Genomic DNA, 21358 nt, shown 5'->3' with positions numbered 1-21358 from the left:
AGTGTGAATGTGTAATGGTGCTGGTGGTGGAAGTGGAGATGTGCCTCTCAAATACCCCTTTGTCAATGAAGGACCTGTTGCCCCAGCTGCTGGGAGTGCTGTCAACAGCCTCTGACTGTTAGCCTTCGGGGACCGCCTCAGCTACAGAGTGCCTCTTTGCTCAAAATCACACCCCTGTCACGCGGCTGACATCCAATGACTTATCCACTCAGGAACATAAAGGCCTGGCCATCTCCGCCCAGCTTGGGGCAGCCCTTGTGGTAAGCAGACTCCTAAGATGGCCCCCAGTGATCCCTACCTCCCGGTATTCATGCCATATGCAATCTTCTCTCCTTGAGTGTGAATAGGAGGTAGTAACTTGCTTCTAATGAAGAGAATACGGCAAAAGTGTTGGGATGTCACTTCTGTGACAAAAGCCTGTGACTTCCATCTTGCCAACTCCCTCCCTCTCTTGCTGGCACCCCCTCTTGTTCTGCCACCTGCTCCCTCTGTAGTGAGATGCTCTATGAAGGGGCCCACGGGACAAGGAACAGAGGGAGGTCTCCCGCCAGCAGCCCGTGAGGAGCTGAATCCTGGTAAACAACTGCAAGAGTGAGCATGGAAGCAGATCCTCCCCAGGAGATGAGACAACAGCCCCAGCTGACACCTGATTATAGCCTTGTTTGCATCCCTGAAGCAGAGAACCCAGAAAACCCATGCCCAGATTCCTGTCCCACAGAAACTGCAAGGTAAGTTTTGGGGTAAATGCTACTCAGTTATAGAGAACTAACACAATCTTAAAGAGCCATTCTAGCCCCAGATCATCTAAGGCTTTGTTGGACCTTCATTATAGTGTGACATCTCCCTCCAGCCAAATTTGCTTCCTTCCCCTCCTTCCATGGGTGTTGATCCCAAGGGCATTCCTTAATAAACATCCTGGAAGCTAATCTCCATCATTGACTCTACTACCTGGAAAACCCAACCTGTGACAGGACTCATCCAATAAATATTTAATAGAATAACTATAACCCCTAATGCAATTCTCATTCAGTGGCAATATCCCTAAAAGGACCTATCGTTCAATTCAACAAGCATTTATCAATTATAGCAGTCAACAAGGGAGACAGATGTGGTCACTGTCCGCAGGAAGACTCTCATTAGACAAGCAATTAATTGAACATAAGCACAAGCCTTCAGATTCCTGGGGGAAGAGAATCCAGTATTAATATCTCCTTTTTTCTAATCCCCCTTCTTTTCCCCTTCTACAACAAGGGAGTTGGAAGGGCACTGGTTTTCCACTTCACCCCAGAGATTCATCTCACCATAGTGTAGACCTGGATACCTCCCAAGACAAGGCTGAGACTTATACTCCTGACCCAGAATGAGCTGGTGAGACACTTGGTTTGCCCCAGATCTGTGAGATCCCTGCAGAATATTAAACACCTTAGGGGTGAGGAATCTCCAAACCAACTACTGGGCCCTGGGGACGAGGCAAAGTTCAGCATTCCCCAGAAGGGAAATAAGAGGGAAGAATGTTGGAGAATGTCCTAACCAAAATATCAGGACAAGATCCTCTACCATGATACTAATAAAAATCATTACCTTTTGAGGAACTATGTTTTATTCACCATTGTGCCGGTTTGAATGTATTGTGTCCCCCAGATGCCATTATCTTTGTAGTTTTGTGGGGCAGAAGTTTTGGTGCTGGTTGGAGTTGCTTGGAATGTGCCCCACCCAGCTGTGCCTAATGATTCTGATGAGATGTTCCCATGGAGGCGTGGCCCCGCCCATTTAGGGTGGGCCTTGATCGGTGGAGCCATATAAATGAGCTAACTCAGAGAGAGGGAACTCAGTGAGTGCAGCTGTGAGTGATGTTTTGAAGAGAAGCAAACTTGCTAGAGAGGAACGTCCTGGGAGAAAGCCGTTTTGAGGCCGGAGCTTTGGAGGAGATGCCGGCTGCCTTCCCAGCTAACAGAGGTTTTCCGGACGCCATTGGCCATCCTCTGGTGAAGGTGCCCGGTTGCTGATGTGTTGCCTTGGACACTTGTGGTCTTAAGACTGTAACTTGTGTAGTGAAATAAACCCCCGTTTTATAAAAGCCTATCCATCTCTGGTGTTTTGCATTCTGCAGCATTAGCAAACTAGGACAACCATTTTCTTCACAGTACTTAACACTACATGAATTTCATGGTTCATATGGGGTTTTTATTGTATGTATCCCCTTAGAATGTAAACTCGTTGAGGACAAGGATTGTGTTTGTCCATTGCTCTGTCACCAGTGCCTAGAATAATCCTAGCCATGGTAGGAGTTCAATGAGTATTCATTGAATGAATGAGTGAGTGAATGAGTGAGTGAGTGAGTGAGTCAGTGAACAAGTGAACTGCTTCGATGCCAATCTTCAGATCCTCGGATCCTGCTCCACTTTACCAGTACAGGAGCTCTAGAGGGATGGGGAGAAGGGTGGCTCCACACACCGAGTGTCCTGGCTGAAGGAGGAGAGGAGATGCTATAATACTAGGAAGTACATTCCTCACAACAAACCTAGGAGGTAGTACTATTACCTTCATTTTACAGACAAGGAAACCAATGAGGAGAAAAGTGAAGAAACTTTCCAAAAGTCATACAGCTAGAAAGTCACTAAGCTAGGACTCGAACTCAGATCTCTCAGGCTCAAAAGCCTTAGCTCTTTTGCACTGCCCTACTCTACCGAAATTACTATTTACAGAGACACACCAATAGTATAATCCATTTATTTCAACAAATGTTATTGAGTACCCAAGGTGTATCAGGACTGAGGAACAGGGGACAAGTCTGCCTTCACTCACCATTGATGCCCACACCTGGTGGTACACCTGGAACTAACTCAGTGCTCTACCAATATTTGTTGAATGAAAAAATAAACTGTGTTATGTGCTCAGACTACATAAAACAGCCACAGCTCTTGTCCTCATGGTATTTAGGGTATGGTGGGGCCAGAGTCACATGAAAATGTATCAGGAAAAATATCAAAATAATAAAATTTTATTGAGCATTTGCTATTACAAGGTGCTCTTCTAAGCACTTTTAATGGGTTAACTTATTTAATCCTCCTACAACTCTATGAGGTAGCTATCACTAGTATCTTTATTTACAACAAAAGAACTGAGGCCTAGAGAGGTTAAGTAACTTGCTGAAGATCATGAAGCTAGTGAGTGGCAGAGCCAGGATTTGAACCCAAGCAGTCTGGCTCCAGAGCCAGTGCTCTAACTGCTGGACACTAAATACTGTCTCTATATGATAGATAATGGTGATCATGACAGGAGAATTGAGTGCCTAAGTGCTGAAAACCCTTAATGGCATTTGAAAGTGTTAACTGGGCAAGGAGTGGAATGACCCTGTTTGAAATAGGGCACCATCAGATACAGACTCCACACGTCCACAGTGAGAGCTCCCACAAGCCTTGCTCAGCCCAGCATAGCCATGGGCCAGGCCTTATCTCTGTCCTGATCTGATGCAACTGCCCCCTTGCCCTTGTCTGAGACCTTCCCAACCAAGAGGCAGGCTGCCAGGACCTCATGCCATCTTGACTCTTTCACAGCCTCTGTGTCTGCCCAGAGCCTCCGTGTTGGTGAAGACCATGACTTCTCAATGTTCTGACAGGGCCAGTATTCCAGTTTGCTAATACTGCCAAAATACAAAATACCAGAAATGTATTTATACTATTTATACTATTACCTTCATTTTACAGACGAGGAAACCAATGAGGGGGTTATTTGATTACAAAGTTACAGTCCTAAGACCACAAAAGTGTCCAAACGAAGGCATCAACAAGAAGATACCTTCACTGAAGAAAGGCTAATGGCATCTGGAACACCTCTGTTAGCTTGGAAGGCACGTGGCTGGCATCTGCTGTTCCTTTGCTCCCAGGTTGTGTTTCAAAATGGCTTTCTCCAAAATGTCTCTGGGTTTCTCTTAGCTCCTCTCTCTCAGCTCCTGTGTGGCCTTGCTTCTTTCTCTCAGCATGTTTCTAAGTGTCTGGGAATCCTTTCTTAGCTTCTCCAGGGCAAACTCTGGGCTTCACCTCCTAGCTTAGCACCTCCAAACGTCCTTCTGTACGTATCTCCAAGCATCTCTAAGCATAAGCAAGCCTCTGGGTCTGTGTTAGCTCTTAGCTTCTCTCTTAAATACTACAGTGAACTAATCAAGACCCACCACCCTGAGTGGGCAGGGTCCACACCTCTATGGAAATAATTTAATCAAAGTATCACCCGCAGTTGGGTGAGTCACATCTCCATGGAAACAATCAAGAGGTTCCACTCAACAAGATTGGGTTAAAAGATAACGACTTTTGTAGGGGACATAATACATCCAAACCAGCACAGCCAGGCAGGGGACACCTTCATCCTAGTTAACCATTCAGGGCAGAAAGCTTCTGGAGACTCATTTCCCTCCAGCAGCATCTGCCACAGTTCCTTAATGGAAGGGCACACACCCAGTTCTTAAGTGCAGAGATTTGGTTTCAAGTTGATGCTAAACTGATTATTAAGAGGTTTGAGAGAGAATTCCCAAGACAGCATTCTTAAGCTCATTCTCTGCTGCCTGCAGAAGTCAGGATACTCTTGTGAACTTTTTTGCACAGCCCCAAGGTTTTAGGTGTAGAGGGGGGCCCTTAGAGGTGGAGGTTCAAGGAAATAGGCTTTAAGAGAGTGTATTGTCCTCCTGCCCTCCAGTGGGATGGCTCCTAAATAATTCCAGAGTGACTCAAACAGCTCCCCTTGGTAAAATCTTCCAGAAAAGGAGAGGGAAGGATACACTGACTCTGTTTAAGCCACACACTCCTCCCCTCCCCCCCCCCCATCCAGCAGCCCCTGCTGACCAGGAGGGTAGCACTTCTCCCCAGGAACTACCCACAGAAAGGCGAGTCACCTGGAGGGCAACCAGGCATTTGCCCGTGAACTAGGGCAGGGGCACATCAGGAGGATCTTTTGCCCCTTTTTAGGTGGGGAGAAGGAATTATCTACCTGCATTTTGTGAAATTCAGCTTCTAAGAAGGAGGTTCACTCACACTCCCTGCCCGCCTTTGAAACAACTTTTCTGGCTGTAGGAGAGCAAAGGGGCAAAGGGGCATTGTGGATTAAAGCTAACACTGAACAGGCGACAAGAAGCCAGTCCTGCAGACAGCACAGACGCAGTGAGCCCAGCAGATCATATCACGGCACTGGCAATGCGAACAGTGTACTAAGACAGCAACCATGCCTTTCATGGTTTCTTTGCTTCCATAATCTCCAAAATCAAATCCAATGTGAGGGGTTGAAAGAAGAGGGATCTTTAATTAGCCTGGAGAATGAATGGCAAAGCTCCATCTCTTTTTCTACTGCATTAAGGGGAAGTGCGTAATGAGAATGATGCATACTTGAAGGCTAATTGCTGGGATAGGAGATGCCATCAGTGTGGTATGTCAAGTTTGGAATCTATGTGACAGTGAAGATTCAAGGAGAAAAGGGCCTTTGGCTAGAAAAATTCTTTCAAATGGAAATACTGGTAAAAAGGAAAAAGAAAAAGAATTAAGGCCGAAACCCCTTCCAAAGTATGGGTTATGAATTGCTTTATCACAGGCCAAATTGCATGAAACCTGACACTTCACATCAATCCAATGAGATAAGTAAAATCATCTTCCTCATCTTTTTCCTGAGGGGACTGGAATTCAGACAGGTAAGCATTTTGCCCAAGCCAGCTCAGCCAATACCCAAGTTCTCTGATTCCCAATCCTGTTTTGTATTCCCAGTTCCACATGGGCACTCAGAAAAGTGACGTACAATCTTTATGGGTCTTTTCCCATCTCACAGAGAATGTTCCCAATTGGCCAGCCAGCAAGAGGCAGTCTCAGAGAGCTGCCCCTTACCCACTCCCTGGCATGCCATCTTCTCCACAGTGCAACATTGTGTGTGGAGAACTTCCACTTCAACACACACACACACACACACACACACACACATACATACAATTACAGTCAGTGACTTGGAGACTGGGGGACAGTTCACTGGGAGAATCCCAGTCTTGATTCTCTTTCACTAAAAATCACAGCCAGAGTAGATGGAACCATAGTTACACCCCACACACGTGCGCACGTGCACACACATGCATCTTCCCCAGGGTCTCTCCCATCAGTTTGCCTTCCAAAGTCTCCTGCAGAGGTCAGAACTGGCTCGCTCTCAATGGTCCTGTTCCACCAGGCTCCACACACAGAACACACACAGATTAAGATAAAGGAAGTAAGTGCTGGCCACCCCCCTTGCCTTCAATCACTTAGAACCATCCTTCATGGACAAGGGACAGCACATGCCATAGTGGCTCAGAAGAGAATTTAGGGTCAGGCAGAATTGACGTTTACATCTCAATTCTGCCACTCTTCAAGCTATTGCCCTACTCCAGAGAGCACCATTCACACTGTCACCTCCAGGGGGCAACATTTACAGAGAATAAATATGAACAATGGCCCCAGTGTGCCATGCCGTGGCCCTGGCCACCAACCAGCAGTGATACTTAAGCAAGTGCTTAACAGCCCTGTGCCTCAGTTTCCCTCATCTACCAAGTGACTATTTTAATGTCTAGATCTTCAAGTTGTTGTCAGGATAAAATTAGATGACTTATACAAAGTGCTCAACCCTGAGCATGACACATTGAAAGCAATCCATAAACAGTAAAATTATCATCTCTAAGGTCACCTAATGTAGGAGCATGCCTACACAAGGACTGTCAGAAGAACTTGCTCGAAGGGCTTCACAATCAGCCTTACTTGCTTTGTCAGCCAACCCCAAATCCAGGTAGCTTGTGTTTGTTTGTTTCATAATATCTTTTTTTGTGGTGGTGGTAATATATATATTACATAACATTTGAGATTTTAACCATTTTTGGTATACAATTAAGTGACATTAATTACATTTACAAGGTAGTGCTACCATCAACTCCATCAATTCCCAAAACTTTTTCATTACTGAAACAGAAACTCTGTACCCATTAAATAGTAGCTCCCCATTCCCAATCTGTATGGATTTGCCTATTCTAGACATGTCATATAAATGGAATTATACAATATCCGTTCTTATGTGCCTCATTTATTTTACTCAGCATAATGATTTATCAGAACTTTGTTCCTTTTTATGAGTAAATAGTATCCCAATATGTATCGACAGATGAATGATAAACATTTGGGTTGTTTTCACATTCTGGCTATTGTGAATAATGCTCCTGTGAACACTGATGTACAAGTATCTAGCTGAGCCCCTGTTTTCGGCTCCTCTGAATATATACCAAGGAATGGAATTGCCAGGTCCTTTGGTATTTCTATGTTTAATTTTTTGAGGAATTGCCAAACTGCTTTCAACTGCACCATTTTACATTCCAGGCAGGTAGCCTTTTCATGCCTAACTTATTCATGCAAAAGAGTGAAGTGGAGGAGAATAAAGCCACTATGGGATAGCAGAGGTTTTGATTAGAATGATAATGAGCATAGTGCCCACACTCCCACATCATACCAGCCCTAACCTGTCCCGATAGGCCTAGTGTCACACCACTTCATGCTTAGAATAGGGGGACCATCAGAACCTCACCCATAATCTCCAGGCAAGGGATTTGGATTTATAGGTAACAAAGATAAGATGTGGATACAAAGGAAAATAATCTTTACCCTTGTATTATGTTGTAGAGTTTTTCGTTCAGTTGTTCAGTGGCCTTTCTCAACTGAGGTTCCAGGAGAGAATTAAGCCCTAATTCCCTCAGGCAGTCACCTTCATACATACATACCCACATGTTATACAAATCGAATTAACTCCTTTCCTATGCATGGTTCTACCTGTACCATCCTTAACAGGTTTGAGAAAACAGTCACACAAATCATTTTCTGTGGTCTGTAGTTTGTATGAGGAACACACCGCAGATGGGCAGACCCAGCATTATTCCCAATTTAAAGATGAGAAACTGAGTTTAGAGAGGTGAATCACCCATGGCGGCAGACATAGGACCCAGTCTACAGGCTCCAAACCAAGTGCTCCCTTATCACAAATAGGTGGGCCTAGGAAGTGTCTAAACCCAGCCCCTGCTTCCAGAATCACACCGGCAGGATTTCTTCAATGCACAGATTTCAAGGAGGAAGGAACATAAAGTTTATCTACCACAATACTCTCATTTTACAGATGAGAAAGCTCATCTTAACAGGTACCATTATAATGTCTATCTCTCTCTAATGAGATTGTTTCCACATCCAAGTTAATAGTCCATTTTAATATAACTTTGCTAATGTGGACACAATGAATTCTGCTGAATTAAAAAGGTGCAATAACAGATGGATTCACAAGTTCTGTCTCTTTAGAATCATATTTATGTATAGTACCCTGCCTTGCCACCAACCAGCAGTGTAACCTTAGGAAAGTCACTTCAACCTTTCTGGGCTGAAGTTTTCTCATTTGTCTAATGAGGAGATTGGATTAGAGGATTTATCTTCCATTAAGGTCCTTTCCAACTCTAAATTGGCTTGTCTATGAAAGCACCTTAAGAGGCCGCCTATCCCACTCTCCTGCTTCAAGACAGCACCTCTCTAAACTATTGCTTGCTAAGACCACTTTTGGTCCCAGTTATCCTTCCAGGTGTCTACTGTTCTGCAGGAAGCTTTGCTGAAAGCACTTATTTAAATTCTGATTAAAGTACAAGCAACGTTAACTCCAAACAGCCGGACCAGTCCCAGACATTAAAAAGATGAAAGGTTTCCATCTCCAGGCCCAGCTCCAAAGGCCCCCAGGAGCTTTATGCCAGAGGGTGTCACACCTACACTCACATAAGCTCTAGCCCACTTCCTTGGAACACCCAAGATTTACTCTTCCAACCTGAGGCAGCCACCTACTTATGATCCTCTCCATTTCCCAGAAAGGAAGCCGGGTGCAAAGCGTTCCTGGTGGCCCAGTCTTATGAGGTCAAAATATTTCTGATGATCGTGGTTCCTATGCAAGAAAAAGAGTATCAGATGCCTACAGCAGACAGTAAAAAACAAGGATGGGAAGTCAAGGTATAGAACCAAACAGAGGCAGGAAGATCTAAGAAGATGACTGCAGTGAGAAGCAATTTGGACAGGACAAATCATAAAGGATTTTAGAAATGCAGAACTTCACTCACAACTGAAGTTTTTTTCCTTGTCATTTTTGCTTGAAAAACTATATAAAATACAAAAAGTTTTTTTTAAGAAAGCTACATACATCGGACTTGGGCAAGATGGCGGCATAGAGAGGAGTGGAAGCTAAGTAGTCCCCCTGGAACAACTACAAAAAACCAGAAACAACTAGTAAATAATCCAGAATAACTGCGGGGGGACAAACGAGACCATCCACTCATCATACACCAACCTGAATTGGGAGGAATGCCCGAGAACACAGCATAAAATCTGTAAGTAAAACCTGCAGAACCAGGTCGGGAGACCCCCTCCTCCATAGCCCGAGCTGTGGAGCCGCATGGTGCCAGAGAGAAGCTCTCTCCCAGCAAGCGAATATAGCTCAGCTGAGCTCCAACTGGGGTTTTAAGTAGCGAGTGTGAACTGCTCACTACAGATACACAGCCCCAAAAAACAGACAGAGGCTTTGGGTGACGACTGACCTGGGAGAGCCGGAGGGTCGCCTTGGACTGGGTCTGAAGGGGACTATCTGTTTCTTTTTCAGCTCAGTGGAGAAAGCCCCAGTCATTTTCAGTTTCCAGGGCTGTGACTCTGGGAAGGGTGGAGACAGCACAAGCAGAGAGAGAGACCATTGAAATGCTAATGACCTCCACCTGGGGGGGTCTGACTTCTCTAGGAGGAAAGGGGTGGGGCCCTTTCCATTCAGAACCAGACCCCAGAGCCTGTGGGAACACGGCCATACCTCCTCACAGCAGTCAAGAATTATAGGCTAACAGGCGTCACCTGCTGGGCAGAAAAGCACAGTGACCCGAGGCATCCAAGGGTGGAGCAATTTTCTAAGACACACCCGCAGGGAAACCAGATACTGAATATTTCTTCCCTCTGGGACCTGAGCCTGTTCTGGTCTGGGAAACCCTGATTTGGATAACCAAGGAAACCATGCCTACACAACAGAAAATTACAACCTACACTAAGAAAAACAAAGTTATGGCCCAGTCAAAGGAACAAACGTACACTTCAACTGAGATACAGGAATTTAAACAACTAATGCTAAATCAATTCAAAAAGTTTAGAGAAGATATTGCAAAAGAGATAGAGGCTGTAAAGGAAGCACTGGGAATGTATACGGCAGAAATCAAAAGTTCAAAAAAACTACTAGTAGAATCTCTGGAAATGAAAGGCACAACACAAGAGATGAAAGACACAATGGAAACATACAACAGCAGATCTCAAGAGGCAGAAGAAAACACTCAGGAACTGGAGAACAAAACACCTGAAAGCCTACACGCAAAGGAGCAGATGGAGAAAAGAATGAAAAAATATGAGCAACGTCTCTGGGAACTCAAGGATGAAACAAAGTACAATAATGTATGTATCATTGGTGTCCCAGAAGGAGAAGAGAAGGGAAAGGGGGCAGAAGCAATAATAGAGGAAATAATTAATGAAAATTTCCCATCTCTTATGAAAGACATAAAATTACAGATCCAAGAAGCGCAGCGTACTCCACACAGAAGAGATATGAATAGGCCTATGCCAAGATGCTTACTAATCAGATTATCAAATGTCAAAGACAAAGAGAGAATCCTGAAAGCAGCAAGAGAAAAGCAATCCATTACATACAAAGGAAGCTTAATAAGACTATGTGCGGATCTCTCAGCAGAAACCATGGAGGCAAGAAGGAAGTGGTGTGTTATATTTAAGATACTGAAAGAGAAAAACCACCAACCAAGAATCCTGTATCCAGCAAAGCTGTCCTTCAAATATGAGGGAGAGCTCAAAATATTTTCTGACAAACAGACAATGAGAGACTTTGTGAACAAGACACCTGCCCTCCAGGAAATACTAAAGGGAGCACTACAGAGTGATAGAAGACAGGAGTGTGTGGTTTGGAACAAAATTTTGGGAGATGGTAGCACAACAATGTAAGTACACTGAACAAAGGTAACTATGAATACGGTTGAGAGAGGAAGATGGGGAGCATGTGAGACACCACAAGAAAGGAGGAAAGATAACGACTGGGACTGTGTAACTTGGTGAAATCTATTGTATTCAACAATTGTGATAAAATGTACAAATATGTTCTTTTACGAGGGAGAACAAGCAAATGTCAACCTTGCAAGGTGTTAAAAATGGGGAGGCATTGGGGGAGGGATGCAATCAGCATAAACTAGAGACTGTAACTAATAGAATCATTGTATCATGCTTCCTTTAATGTAAGAAAGGTGATATACCAAGGTGAATGCAGATAAGAGGGGGGGATAGGGGAGGCATGTTAGACACTTGACATTGGTGGTATTGTCTGATTCTTTATTCTACTTTGATTTAAGGTTATTTTTCCTTTTGCTGCTTCTTAGCCGTCATTTTTTTTCCTCTTTCTTTTGCCTCTCTACCTTCTTTGACTCTCCCTCCTGCCTTGTGGAAGAAATGTAGATGCTCTTATATAGATAGTGGTGAAGGTGGTGAACACATAAATGTATGACCATGCAGAAAACCATTGATTATTTACTTGGGATGGAATGTATGGTGAGTGAACAAAACCATATTAAAAAAAATGGGTTGATGACAAAACCTTGAGGGCAATATACTGAGTGAAATAAGCCAGACACATAAGGACAATTATTGCAGGGTAGGGTCTCACTGATGGGAACTAATTACAATATGTAAACTTATAGACATGAAACATAAGGTACCAAGATATAGGACGAGGCTTAAGAATGGGGAGTGGTTGCTTAGTATGAGCAGAATGTTCAATTAGGTTGAACTTAAATGTTTGGAAATGAACAGGGGTGTTGGTAGCAAGATGTGAGAATAACTAACAGCGCCGAATGGTGTGTGAATGAGGTGGAAAGGGGAAGCTCAGAGTCATATATGTCACCAGAAGGAAAGTTGGAGGTCAAAAGATGGAAATGTATAAAACTGAGTCCTATGGTGGGCAATGTCCATGATCAACTGTACAAATACTAGAAATTGCTTCCATGAACCAGAACAAATGTATGACAATAAAATTAGAAGTTAATAACAGAGGGGCATATAGGGAAGAAATATATACCTGTTGCAAACTATATACTACAGTTAGTACTATTTCAACATTTTTTCATAAACAGTAACAAATGTGCTATATCAATACTAGGAGTCAACAATTGAGGGGGGTTGGTTAGCGATAGGGGAGGATTAGAGTTTCCTTTTCTTTTTTTCTTTTTTCATCTTTCACTTTATTTCTTGTCTAGAGTAATGAAAAGTTTCTAAAAATTGAACAAAAATTAAGTGTGATGGATGCACAGCTGTATGAGGGTACCCAGGGGCAAGTGATTGTACACTTTGGATCTTTGGATAATTGTATGGTATCTGAACAATCTCAATAAAAATGAAAAAAAAAAAAAAAAAAAAAGAAAGCTACATAGCAAACACCCACGACTTCTTCACTCAGAATTGAAAAGTAGCATTTTATCATATGGGACTCCCTTAATGGTAAACAGAGATAAAACAGAGTACAAGATGAAGGAGTGCCCTTTATATGCCATCCTCCGCGCTCCCCTTTCTCAAGAACACCCTACACAGACACACACACACACACACACACACACACACACACACAGGCATGCAAACTCAAGACCATTCTCAGGAATTTGGGGTCTAATCTTCCCGTCCATTTTACAACTCAGTTTTCTTTACACATGTTTATAAATCTAGATCAAGTGCATTTCAGAAGACTTGAAATGCAAGGACATTCTGTAATAACTAATCATCCCCATTATTTGTGATGCCTCATGGGGATTCTTGCATTTAAGATGCCTTCTGCTTATCCTAAAGTACAATGGTTTGCATTAAGCAAATATATTTGCAAATATATATTTGCATATATGATAAAAATATGTACCTGTATTCCATTAATGATAAGGCACTTTTAGAGTTCCATTTGCAAATGCCTATGTACTTTGGAAACCAGCTCCTACACTACTTCTCTTATCACCTCCTTTGAACCCTGTGTCTGCCACTCGGAGCTAAATAGGCAAGGCTCCAGAGTGCCTAGTTACAAATACACAATCCTTGTCTAGCAAAGAAAGGTTTCCTTATGAGAGGTTTATAGGACATCTGGTTTTAATCAGAGAACTCATGTATATAATATCATTAGTAAAAAGAAAAAGCAGTCATTCCCATTTTACAGAGGGGGCCAACTGAAAATTTGAAGTTCAATGTCATATACATAGACAAAGGTCAGAGCTGCACAAGGTCCAAAACTTTAAAGAATATAGTCTGCCTCTTAGCTCAGTCACCAGCTGGGCTCCTTTCAAAGGCCAACAGGTGGAATGCTGTCCCTTGAAGGCTCTCTGAGAACTACTTCCACCATTGGTGTACAAGGGCAGAAGCTGAGCTACAGAGGATGGAGTATGAGCCCACTGCTGGGGTGGAGAAGGAGGAGTGGAATTAAGTTCCAGACTTGGAGTACCTGACGTCCCAGGACATGCAGAGTCAGTATGAGAAAGCAGAGAGTGAGCAGCAGGCTCTAGCATTAATCCTGGAGGCAGGACCTTGCTTTTCAATCTGTGCTCCGTGGAATGTGAGGAGATGACCCAGCTGCCTCCTCAGACACCTGTGGAAAAGAGGAAAGGTGGGGAGTCTGAGGAGGTGGTGCTCCCAGGGCTGAGCTTCACTCTGTTGAAGGTCGCTGAGAGGATCCGCCTTTGGCAGACCTTCCAGAGGAGAGTTTTTTTTGAAGAAATGATACCACCACTTTTTTTTTTTTTTTTGGCCAAGATCTTTTCATTTTATTATCTAGTCTTTTTTTAGGCAGTTTTATTGAGATATATTCACAAACCATACAATCCATCCAAAGTGTAAAATCAATGGCTTTTAGCAAAATCACAGAGTTGTGCATTTATCACCACAATCAATTTTAGGACAGTTCATTATTCCAAAAAGAAAAACCCTATACCCCTTAGCAATCATCTCTCAATCCCTCTAGCCTTCCCCAGCCCTGTATAACCACTTATCTACTTCTGTCTCTATAAATTTATTTATATTTCCATCTTATATAAATGGAATCATGCAATATCTAGTACTTTGCTTCTGGTCTTTCACTTAGCAAACTGTTTTTTTAATTTTTTTTTTTATTAGAGAGGTTGTAGGTTTACAGAGAAGTCATGTAAAAATACAACTTCACTGTATTTTGACACTTTGCATTGGTGTAGTAACTTTGTTAAAATTGATGAAAGAATATTACAATATTATTGTTAACTATAGTCCACAGTTTACATTAGGTGTACTTTTTCCCACATACCACCCTATTATAAACACCTTGTAACAGTGCCATATGTTTGTCATAATTCACGAGAGAACATTCTTATATTTGTACTATTAACCCGAGTCTGTTGTCCATAACAGGGTTCTCTGTGTTATACAGTCCCATGTTTTATCTTCTAACTTTACTTCTAGTAACATACATGACCCAAAACTTCCCCTTTCAACCACATTTAGCAACATAATTCTACGCTGTTAATTACACTCACAATAATGTGCTACTATCACCACTGTCCCTTTACAAACATTTGCAATCAACCTAAATAGAAATTCTGCACAAATTAAGCACATACCACCACTTTTTAAAAGGCAGGGGTGGGTGGTGTTGGGCGGAGGTCTGGAGTTTGAGAACCTTTACCTGGGAGAAAGCCATTTTGAAACCAGAACTTTGGGCAGACGCCAGCCACGTGCCTTCCCAGCTAACAGAGGTTTTCCGGACGCCATCAGCCATCCTCCAGTGAAGGTACCCGATTACTGATGTGTTACTTTGGATACTTTATGGCCTTAAGACTGTAACTGTATAGCCAAATAAACCCTCATTTTATAAAAGCCTATCCATCTCTGGTGTCTTGCATTCTGCAGCATTAGCAAACTAAAACAGGTGCCAACTTGATCCATTGGTGTGACTACAGGAACACTATGTCAAAACACTGAGGCCACTTTCACGTGAGGCCACTCCAAAAAAGAATTCTGTGATCGGTTAGCAATGTCTGCCATTGACACTACAGGGGAAATAATGGATGCCACCTGTGTGCTAATCCTGTATTAAAAGTATCAACAATCATAAAATAGGAATGACGTTCTGAGACATGCTACAACGATGAATCTTAACAACATTATGCAAAGTGAAATAAGTCAGACACAGAAGGACAAATATTGTTTGACTCCACTTAATGAACTATCTAGAATAAGCAAATTCATAGAGACAGAAAGTAGATTAGAAGTTACCAAGGGCTGGGGAAAGGGGAAATAGGGAGCTATTACTTAATGGATACAGAATTTCTGTTTTGAGTGAATAAAAAAAGTTTTCGTAATGGATGATGGTGATGGTAGTGCAACATTATAAATGTAATTAATGGCACGGAATTGTTATAATGGTGATTATGGTTATAAGGCAAATTTATAATATATAAAATATGATACATTTTATGTTATATATCTGTATATATGCTGCCACAATAAAAAAAAATAAGAAAGAAAAAAGTAACTATCAATATAAAAATGCTACATTTCTATTGGATGCCACATGGTTTCTTTATAACATTTGTCTTCAAACTTTCATTCTTATGGTTCCTAAAAGGCTTTTGAAAATCTACATATCCCCTCGTACTTTTTTAGCTTGACATCTAAAATTTTTCATCATTAAAGAGTCATAAAAGGAGTAATTTCTGGAGCATTGTAGCTATCAATAATTAAAAATAAATATTCACATTCCTCTTAAATGTATGCAGTACAACTTAAATAATAATTTGATATCCATAATACCCATTTAAAAACTACATTAAAACCTTTTGAAATAGTCAGAAGATTTATATCAGTTATTTTCCTCCTTGACTTACAGTTTCTTTGTAATATTTTATTTGCTTGAAAGTCTTTTACTGATTACCATAATTTTCTGTGACAAAATATGTATGTTATTTAAATTATTTTTTAATTTTTGGATGACCACAAGGCTTTACCTGTTTAACAGTTTCTCCTGGATTGAGTTAATATTATGATTATTAATATGCAATTGATTTAAATAATGACTATATTAAATATTTTGCTAAATAGTTAAACATAAATGTAATTTTTAAAAAAGAAATTATACCTCTTGATGAGATGTATGGGGCTGTGTTTGTTTTTGTTTTTTTTTCAATTTGTTCATCTATCTTTGGGAAAAATTACTTATTGCTAGAATGAGACAGAGTTTAGGATCTGTTATTAGGAAACTCATGAAAGACTTTCACATGCAAAGCTAGGTATTGTCTAGCCAGGAACACAGGGAAAGTTTCCTGATCCTATAGGGGTGCATGCCTTTGATTGTCTTGGGTCTGCAGCACAACTCTGTAAATTGTAGAAAACTGAAATAATGAAAATGATTCTTGTCCACAGAAATGCAAATTTATTTTTTCCAATTGAGATACAATGGATTTCTGCTTTTTAGAAAAGATTCCAATACATTAGATTTCATTGCTCTATCAGATAATAACCAGTCTTGCATCTATTACAAATTTGTTTTAGCATTCTTGGTGCCTATATGTGTGTATGAATCAGGAATTTTCCTTTTTGAAAAGTATCCTGTAGTATTCCATTCTATTTCTACTTTTGCTTTTATTGACAGAAGCACTAAGAAATTTGGTGGATGAAAATGAATGGAAATGGAGTTACAGGAATGTCACTCAATACTTTTAACTTCATTATATTTCAAAACTCATACAGTAATCTTTAATCAAAATTTATTTTTAATGATCTCAGAACTGAAAATTCTGATTTGTTCTCCTTCAATTTTTTAACTGCAACTTTATTGAGATATATTCACCCATCATAAAATCCATTCAAAGTATATAATCAATGGCTCATATTATCATCATATAGTTGTGCATTCATCACCACAATCAATTTTAGAATGTTTTCATTACTCCCCCCAAAAATAATAAAAATAATAAATAATAAAAATAAAAAGGAACACACCAAACATCCCATACCCCTTACCCACCCCCCATTATTTATATATTTTTTGTCTATTTTATTACTTCATCTACCCACACACTGAATCCAGGGAGTGTCCATCACAAGGTTTTCACAATCACAGTCACATGATAAAAGCTATATAGATAAACAATCATCACTGAGATTCAAGGCTACTGCATTACAGTTCAACAGTTTCAGGTATTTCTTTCTAGATATTCTAATACACTAGAAACTAAAAAGGAGTATTTATATAATGCATAAGAATAACCTCCAGAATGACTTCTTGACTCTGTTTGAGATGTCTCAGCCACTGAAACTTTATTTTGTTACATTTCTTTTCCCTTTTTTGGTCAAGAAGACATTCTCAATCCCACAATGCCCAACTCATCCCTGGGAGTCAGGTCCCACGTTGCCAGGGAGACTTAAACCCATGGGAGTCTTGTCCCAAGTAGTAGGGAGGGTAGTGAGTTAATTTGCAGAGTTGGCTTAGAGAGATGGGCCACATCTGAGCAACGAAAGAGGTTCTCTGGGGTGACTCTTAGGCATAGTTATAAGCAGGCTTAGCTTGGTCATTGGAGAGGTAAGTTTCATAAGGGCAAGCCTCTAGATTGAGGGCTTGGCTTATTAAATTGAGAGCCCCTGTTGCTTAAGAGGGAATTCCCCAGGTGGGGAAGTTTAATAGTTCCATGTTTTTTCCCCAGTCTGGTCCTCCTTCAATTTTGAAAGCCAAGAATTGGAAACCACCTGACTTGCAAAAGTTTAGCTACCCAGCCATTAGAGTAATTTGTTTTCTCAAACCCATTATTTTGAAATCTATCTTTCTTTGGAGTCCTGGAGTTTTTGCTTTGTTTTGTTTTGTTTCTTTTTTTACTCTGGGACAATGCAGCCTAGTAAGATTCAGAATGAATAAATGGTATTCATTTATGTTGTTAAGTGGGAGACGGGTTATTATAAATAGGGAAGTAGGACAGAAGAATTATAAGCTTATTCTAAGAGACAGAGATTTTAGGAGAGAATGTTTATGAGTCTAGGGTGTGGCTATTGATTCCCTTGAAAGTACTCTGGAAAGTCTTTGTGAACCCCCATGAATTTGTGTCCCAGTATAGACTACTCCTTTAAGACATAAAAGTGAAAAGCCACCCCATGCAGAAGCAGCTTAATTCAATAGATCCAGCTAGAGCCCTCCAGACTTTGACCACACTTCCCAAAGCCCAATCCTTGACTCCTTTCTGAGCTATGTCCAGCATCAGCCTTGCTGAACTCCAGGTTACTCCCACCAACTTCCGTACAAGCCTTGGCTGCTTTGCTTCGGGTCAGAACTGCCTTTGATTCACTAATTCCCTAAGGCTAATGGTTTACATTTCTGCACAATGTCTCAGTATGCCAGGGTGTGTTTAGCAAATGCTTTCTAAGCTTTGCCCTCCAAAGTACCCCCAAAAGCATGGGAGATTGAAGACCATAGTCCAGAGTACCCCACAGAGAGCACAAATTTATTAGAACCCTCATTTTTAGCTTAAACTTTTCACTTGAACTTTGCATTCTTGTCCATAATGTATCAACATTCACCTTAGTTTTCCAAGATATTTAAAATTACTTGCCATCAAATAAAACGGAAGAAGACATGTCATGATTGTCTTCAGACTTAGATAATCCTCGCATTTTACCTGGAAGTTCTGTTTAAGAAGTGTATCAAGAAACCATTGAAAACCATGACACTTAATCAGGTCAGCCTTAGCAAGCCTGGGAGAATGAGACACAGGTACGTAAAGTTCTGAAGTTGGGAAAAAGATGGATAAGAAGGTTGGGAACATACAATCCTGCCCCATTCTGAAAGGACATGGGAGTGGGCTCCGGGATGGTTGGAGCAATGGTTGCCATGGGAAAGAAGGCACTAAAAGGCACCAAGAGAGGAAAAACAAGAGTGCCAAAGAGATACACAAAGGATGAAATTAGTCTGCTCACTATTTTGACCAGCCATCCTCCAGTTCAGCAAAACAGAAGGCTGCAGTAAACAGCATACAATATAGGCAGGAGACAGAGTGGTCTTCACAAGTACAATTATCAATTTTCAATTGCTCCAATCCTGATCTCCCAACGAGAGGAGACAAATACATGGGAAGCCATGGGTAATCTGAAAACCTATACCCAAGTGGTCTTGAAATTCTTGTGCATTATATATATTGGCCAACATGTTTGTATTTCTTATTTTGTTTTGTCAGGTTGATGGTAAAATGAGTTTGCATTTCCTAAGCACACACCAATTTATTTTGACAGGAGGGAATGCTGGAATATGCTACCGGTGATGGGAAATGGTATCTGGTTTGCAGATAGATAGTCAAGTTTTAAATTTATGATTAAAAAAGGGAAAAGAAACAAAAAGAAATAACACTGCACCAGGCCACAGGAGAGCAAGAGCTCTGATTCCTACTGGAGGCCACTGAATCCGTGGTTAGAGTGCTTGCATGCCTTGCTCTAACAAGTTACTAAAATCAATCAAGACATTTCTTGGCCCTTTTTTGGTTGCTTTTCCCAGCTTCGAAATAATATACTATTTGCATTCCTTAAAAATCTAAGCAGTGAGGAAGAATAACGTGTCTTACAATTAATGAGTTGCATTTAAACACTGAGCAGCAACTCTTGCGTAAGCTCCAAATCTAAAGATTGGGGAAGGCCTGTAAATGAAATTGCTTTTCAGCAAGGACATGCTGTTAGCAGTCCCTGTCAGAGGAAAGGCAACGGGGAGAAGAAAAAGAGGAAAAGCAATTGCTGCAACTTGTACACCAAGGGCTGCATTCACATATCTATGAGTAGGAAAGTTCCAGGTACAAATGCAAAAAAAAAATGTCATGTAAGTGGCTTCTCCATCATTTTTACTGATGACTTTTCACAAGCATCAAAGGGCAGAGGGTAAGGGTAATGCAGAATATGGTAACAGTCAGATATTTCCAGTGTCTGGTTTGGGTGGCTCTGCCCCAGATAACAACTGTAGTGAAATGGGGCACTCTAGTTGATTGGAGAGAGGGTGTGAGAGCTTACTAATGATCAGTAAAACCAGGTGACAGTGATTGCTCCATCCCTTATCAGCATTTTGAGAATGGCTTCCACTTGACCTTTGTAACGTCTTCTACCTTAGTAAAATACAAAGAAGCTGCAATCTGGCAGTGGTGAAGATGAAAGGAAGAATCATTGAAACTGAGTTCAACCTCTCTCTAAGGCTCAGTTGAGGACAGACCTGGAAGTGGAGCCCTGAGTTTGCTGTTTTGTCTGTTTATGGACATATGGTTCTGGTAAGGCTCAAACATAAGCAGTTATTCCTCTTACTAATAACCCTAAATCTCATAACAGCTAACATTTATTGAACATGTATTATGGGGTAGGCATCACCCTAAACCCCTTATATGTATTCACTCATTCAAGTCCCTAACGATCCTATGAGATATTTAAGTCACCCCTAATGGAAATTTAGACTGCTTCCAATTTTAATATTACAACAAAGGAGCAGAGTAAATGCCAAGATTTTTGTCACAAACCTAAACTCTATGTATTATTATCCCCATTTTACATATAAGGAAACTGAGGCAGAGAAACCATAAGAATTACAGTTAAAATTTCAGAAAATATGGAAAATATAAAACGACAAGTAAAATGCTAAGTTAAAGTGTCTCCCTCCCTAACCAGAATATCTGCCAAAATTAACCACTGATAAAATTTTCTTATGAAATCTTCCTTATTTTAAGAATATTCTTCCAGAATGTTTTATTCATAGACAAGGAAATGTGCATGTATAGAAATAATGTACAAATATATTATCTTTTCTAAATAAAAATGGAATTAGTAAAAAAAAATACATCCTTTACTTACTTTTATTCATTGGATATTTTTCCATATCAGCATGTACAAATTTACCTCATTCCCTTTAATGATGTATGATTTATACATCCCCATCTTCACTCCCTCTTGATGGACATTTAGATTGTTCCCAATTTTTTTCTTAATAAAAGCAATATTACAATGAAAGCCAAGAGTAAACCCCAAGGTTTGAGTGCCATGAACCAAAACCCCACTTATTTTACCTTTCTCACCTAAGTGCATGGCAGATTCACAGGTACCTTTTCAATACCGAGCATGAGGTCATTAACCATTAGCGGCTCTGTGCTGTGGCAGTGGTAATGCTGCTGTCCAAGGAGCACTTGGGTCTTGTGTTTCTGCCCACTTGGGCTCAGATCCCATCAAGGGAGTTGTTCCTCCCACCAAAATAAAAGTGGAAAGTA

At 41.0% G+C, this 21358-nt stretch overlaps 1 pseudogene; it reads left to right on the top strand.

Annotated features, from left to right (window-relative positions):
- Window positions 1–597: 597 nt before the first annotated feature.
- LOC119511431 overlaps window positions 598–21358 on the top strand; it is a 55145-nt pseudogene continuing 34384 nt past the window's right edge.

This window comes from Choloepus didactylus, chromosome 2 (genome assembly GCF_015220235.1).
Source record: "Choloepus didactylus isolate mChoDid1 chromosome 2, mChoDid1.pri, whole genome shotgun sequence".
NCBI lineage: Eukaryota > Metazoa > Chordata > Mammalia > Pilosa > Megalonychidae > Choloepus > Choloepus didactylus.
Note: the sequence above shows the minus strand (reverse complement) of the source record. Positions and strands in the feature narration are given on the sequence as shown.